General features: G+C 42.0%; 1 pseudogene; it reads left to right on the top strand.

Annotated features, from left to right (window-relative positions):
• The first annotated feature begins 2,870 nt into the window (after positions 1 to 2,870).
• LOC102480397 (coiled-coil domain-containing protein 137 pseudogene) overlaps positions 2,871 to 5,871 on the top strand; it is a 6,676-nt pseudogene continuing 3,675 nt past the window's right edge.

The following is a 5,871-nucleotide window of genomic DNA, read 5'->3' as shown; positions in this document are numbered from 1 at the left end:
GGAGAAGGGATTGCAGTGTGGCCATCCTTCCTGGGGGGTGATTTCTTGTTTTCTGTCTTTTTGTCTCTCTCTGTCTTTCTGGCGAGCACATGCACCCTATAGCAAAACCTCTTCAAAAAACCAAAACCAACCAAACAAAAAAACACAAGTTCTCCAGAGGAACAGAACAAATAGGAGAGATATATATTGATTATGAGGTATTGGCTCATATGATTACAGAGGCTAAGAAGCATCCCCATATGCCATTTGCAACTGGAGACCCAGAAAACTGATAGACTATTGAGAAGTCCTGCCAGATGGAGAGCTGATGGTGTAGATTCTAGTCCAAGTCTGAAGGCCTGACAAACAAGTGCATAGAGGGCAGAAGAAGAGCAAAGTCCCAGGTCAAACAGTCAGGCAGAGAGTGAGTGAATTCTCCCATTCCCTACCTTTTTGTTTAATTCAGACCCTCAGTGGGTATACAATGCTCTCTCACATTGGTGAAGACAATCTTCTTTACAAAGTTCACCAATTCATGTTCTAATACTTTTTAGAAGCATGCTCACAGACACATCCATAAATGTCCAGCTATCTGGACATTGCTGAGTCAGGCAACTTGACACATAAAATTAAGCATGCATAGATACATGAATATATATATTTTTTTTTTTGAGAGGTTTTCGCTATAGGGCGCAAGTGCTCGCCAGACAGACAGAAAGAGACATAGAGACAGAAAGTGAGAAATCACCCCCCAGGGGGAATGGCCACGCCGCAATCCCTTCTCCTCCATCTCCTCTCGGGATCTTGGGCACGCACGCACACGCGCCTGGCGTAAGTTTAAGCCTCTGGGTCCAGGACGCGAACCGCGGTCGACTACAGGAGAGTCCAGCGACATAGCCATTACGCTAACTGCTGGTTCCCAGATACATGAATATTTTTTGAGAGTTTTTTGCTATAGGGTGCATGCGCTCACCAGAAAGAGAGAGACAGAGAGACAGAAAGCAAGAAATCACCCCCTTCCCCCCCAGGGAGGATGGTCATGCCTCAATCCCTTCTCCTCCTTCCTTCTCTTGGGATCTTGGGTACACACGCACATGCACTCAGTGTGAGTTTAAGCCACCAGGTCTAGGACATAAGCCGTGGTTGACTACATGGAAGTCCAGCGACATAGCCATTACGCTAACTGCTGGTCCCGAAATATGTGAATTTTAACTATCATTAATATGATTATTTTATACTATGACTTACCAAACCAGTTACACTTGTCTTTTTTATTGCTGTTTTTCTCTTGCTTGATTATGAGCTATGTGAAACACTTTGTCCCACCTGCTCCTTGTTTGCATGTTGAAAGTGCTCAAACTATATTTATTTATTAGCTGAATGTACGAGTCTAGGTTTCTTGTGGTGCTTAGCAACTATTAGCATTTTTGTCATGGGATGGGCATAGATCAGAAAGCATTTCGTGTCAGTGAGTGATATTAAACACTGAGATGAGAGATTGATTGGGAGGAATCCTTTTACTGGGATTAGGATAGTCTGAACCATTTTAGATAGAATCCTGGTAGAAACAGTAGTAAAGAGTAGAGGGCTGATGAAGTCATTTGTATTTTATGGATTAAAATTACAAATCCTAATGATCAACGATATATCCAGAGACTATTGATTCAAACTTTTAAGGGTATGGTGTTTACCTGACTCCTTCAACTCAGTATTCCAAACAACAGGCAGTTGCTCCTTACTTGCAATACCTGAAATATAAGACAAGAACTAGCCAAAACATGGACAAGTTCTAGTCACAGTGGCCCAGTTGGTAGGGTGCCACTGCACAATACTTTCGCTGTGTGAGAAAGCTTGAGGTTTGGATCCCAGGTTGACCTGAATTCACTGGGCATACTTGCAGACACATCAGTAGTCCTGGTTGGCTGGCTGGCTGGTGGTGATGGTGGTGGGAATCCCAGCATATTGAGACTCTCTTGATGGTGTCTCTCTCTTTTGCTTTCTCTGTCTCTTTAACTTTAAAAGTATGTAACATAAACAAGTGGTCACTTAAAGTGTAGAGAAGTCCCTGTTTTAGTCTGCTTGGACTGCTATAAAAGGTGAGATTTGTGAGAAATATGCAGTTGTTGTTTAAGTCACCTGGTCTATGGAAGTCTTTTATAACAGTCCAGACTGGCTAAGACAGGCTGAAGTCCAAGATCAAGGTACAGAAACCCCTGCCATACTGTAAGAGCCTACATCCTGATTTGCAGATGTTAGCCTTCTTATATCATCATATGTGGGTGGGGAGAAAGGGGGGAGAGAGAGAGAGAGAGAGAAGAAAGGATGCAAATGTAAATCCTCTGGTAGCTCTTCTTATATTATGGTCATTAATACCATCATGAGGGCTTTGCCCTTTTTTTTTTTTTTTTTCCTGTCGGGCCATGTTTTTGGAGAGAGATGGAAAGCAAGAAATCACCCCCGGTGGGTGGGTGGGTGGCAGGGTAGATGGTCATGTTGCATCACTTCTCTGCTATTCTCCTCTTGGGATCTTGCCAGGTCCAGGACTCATACTGCAGTTGGCCACGTGGGAGCCCAGCACCTTTACCACTATACCACCTGCTGACCCCTGCCCACTTCTTAATACCATCCCACTGTGGTATTAGTGCTTCACCATATGCACTTGTGAGGGGGGCACAAACATTCAGTCTATACAACCATCATATTTCCAAATGTACTCATATTCTCGAAGCCACGATGCCTGAAATCCCATCGTTATAAATCCATTCTTTGAGGATAACATATCGCACTGCGGTTATCTATCCTCTTTTGACTTGCTGTTATCACAGAGGACAATATGAAGTTCTAGAACTATGAAGACCGCGGACATGTTTTCCTGACAGTGAGAGATGAGAATGGAGCTTGGAGGAAGTGCTGACTTTACATCGAAAGGGGAGGAGTTGGTTACTTTTGGGGTAAAGAAGGCATGACTTCTTATGAGGAAGGCAACCATAGTTCTTGCATGTGTGGCTTGGATAGCCAGAGTGTGGTATTGGAGACGGGTAAAGATAGAAACAGGAGGACAGAGATGGTATGAAGTGAGCCATCTCTGGTTTCTCACTGTTCCTTAAAGTCATGTTTCAAATATTTCAAATGAAGCTGTTGGATTAGTTATAAGGCTTCCCAGCCCAGATTTTGTTTTGACCCTGTACCTTCACCTTGATGAGAAGGCATGGAGAAAAGAGGTTTGGGTCTACTTGTGAGCAGGATGAAGGCCTCGATCACAACCACTGTAAGAATAGAGGGAACACCCATGAGTTCTTATTTTTGTAGATTTTGCCTTCCTTATCTGTTGCTGGAGGTCAAAATCCTAGGCTATGTGCTAAGGGCCCTTCCAACTATAATATGTTTGACTCTATAAGTTGTCCTGTGCATAATATTCTGCCAGGTAGATGTGCTAAGTTCATCAGTTTGCGATTTAAAAGCTCAACTATTTTCAGCAACTTAAAACCACCATCTACAGGTATATGTGCATGCAACGTGATAAATCGAGTCAATTATAAGCACAACTCTGGAAAAAACAAACAGTGACAAAATTTAGCACTTCTCCCTCACTTATCTCTTTATTTCAAGAGCCAGAGGTTTTAGGGCCTGAATTATCTACATGAATTGTCTCAGCATTTCCCTTCAATTTCTATATGGAGATAACTCAAATTATGGCCAATATTACCATTGCCCCCAATCTCTTCTTGGCTTCAAGATAATAAACACCTCCTAACAACTTAAAAAAAATTGAGATGCCCTTTTCACTTTGACCATACACATGGAAAAATTGTAAATAACCGATCCTTGACACTCTTCAGAAATAAAATGTGATGAAGAGTTCAGTCGCCTGATTAAATTCCCCCAATAAAATCTCACCCAGCCTATTCTTACCCCCGGGATAAGGACTGCACACACAATGGACATTATTTTTCTTTTGAACCTACTCGTATCTTGTCAAGATGTCATCAATACAAATACTTTGACGTTTTTAGTGCAACGATTGGGAAGCAGGTTGAATTTTTCAATCCTCCCAGCCAATATAAGTCAGTCTGAGATACTTAATTTCTATTTGAGATCCTTCGTTTCTATTATAAACAGATCCCGCAGTGGGAGATAAATTTCATGGTAACAGTTTGGACTTTTTTATGAACCACCTGCAAGTTTTCTGCAAACAACATGTTTTATGGGAGCTCAAGGCAGTGTTCACCCATCAAGACCTGACAGTAAGGGGACGATGGATGAGGCCTTATCTCAGGCACACACGTAACCTTCCCTGTCCCCTGGCCTGACCTCCCTCTGCACTCATTTATGAAAATGATTCATCTTTAAAGAGCTTCCTCGCTCTGCCTGCAGGCTGTAGATCTTTTTGCACTGGACTTGTGTAGGCTGAGGTTATAAACTTCAGTGTGTAAGCCATTTGGAGGGGCTTAATTTTGAATATTGGAAGAAGAGAAGTGTACAGAACATGTACTTCCTTAAAGGGACAGTCTCATTTCAGGACTTGTCTACAAAAAAAAAAAAAAAAAAGATACTCCCAAGAGACTTCTTTGAAAAAGCATCATTGGGATTCAAATTTTATTTATTTTACTGAAGTCTTGTCACCTTTGGCACATGTAAAAAGGAGCTTGGCAAGTCGTGCTAGCATTGTGCTGACACTGTCAGGTCCCTGTCTCCCTGTTGGGAGATAGGAAGGGTCTGTGGTACTTACTGCCGGTATGTGGAGGGCACAGCAAAAGGTCCTGTTTGTATCAGGGCTGGTGGGAATTGTCAGGTTCTTTTAGGATATTTCTTTGAACTTAGAAGGTAAGGAGTCTGGGTATATCAGTTTCCACCAGTCAACCTCATGATGAAGACCCTGGACCTTGGTACAAAAATCTAATTTATAAAATTAATTAGATTTTAATCATCACATCTTTTTCAGATGTGAGTACTTACAAAGAGATATTTTTATTCACCAAATAAACTCTTCAGAGAGTCAGTCTTTGTATGCAGCACACTTGAGAAACACACGTACTTTGTAAGGAGAGGTGTTGTCATCATGGCAAGGATGTTTTGCTCTATTTACTCTTAAGGTTTTTACCTCAAGGCTTGGTCTTGGATTTGAAGCCTCCTGTTGATCAAGCTGCCATCTCACTAGGGTCTTTTTTGCTCAAATGGTCTACACCTCATGCTGTGATGCCAAGTTGTGTGGGACCTAGTTGAAAAGCCAGTGACGCAGAGTGACATCAAAGCCTGCCTAGGTACCAGCTTTGAAAATGCTTTGGCCTTAGGTCCAGTGTGACTGTTAACAAGGGCATTCAAGAACTCACCTGGGGTGTCTCATTTTCAAAATTCTTTGTATGCATTAACTAACTTATCCTTGTAACATTTGTCAAGTGAAAGGTATAATAATGGTGGACTAGAATATTAGGGGATCTGGAAGTCCTTCAAATATTCTCAGTCACCCCAATAATGTCTCCAATCAGAAGTCCCTTCAATGGTACCCAAGTCTTTCAAAGAAATTGCTCCTTTACTGATTCCAAATTGAAGCCTAAAAAATGTGGATCTTAACAGGATCCCAAACTGAATATCTGTAAAATACCTACCAACCTTACCAAACTTTAGAGAATTGTTATGCTCTTCCATCCATTTAAAACAAACAAACAACCAACCTAAAGTGGCCTAGCCTAGTGGCATTGTGATTAAGATGGCAGGATCCTGCATGGCTGACCATGCGGTTCAAGTCTCAGATCTGGTGACTTGAAAAGGACACTAGGAACATGTGTGAGTGTGTGTATGTGTGTGTGTGTGTGTGTGTGTGTGTGTGTGTGCCCAAAATTGTGAGAGGAAGGGGGAGGAAAAGAGATTGTCACACTCATCCCCCTTGATAGA

This window comes from Tupaia chinensis, unplaced genomic scaffold (genome assembly GCF_000334495.1).
Source record: "Tupaia chinensis unplaced genomic scaffold, TupChi_1.0 Scaffold000275_1, whole genome shotgun sequence".
Lineage (NCBI taxonomy): Eukaryota > Metazoa > Chordata > Mammalia > Scandentia > Tupaiidae > Tupaia > Tupaia belangeri.
This window is presented reverse-complemented; position numbering and strand designations above follow the sequence as displayed.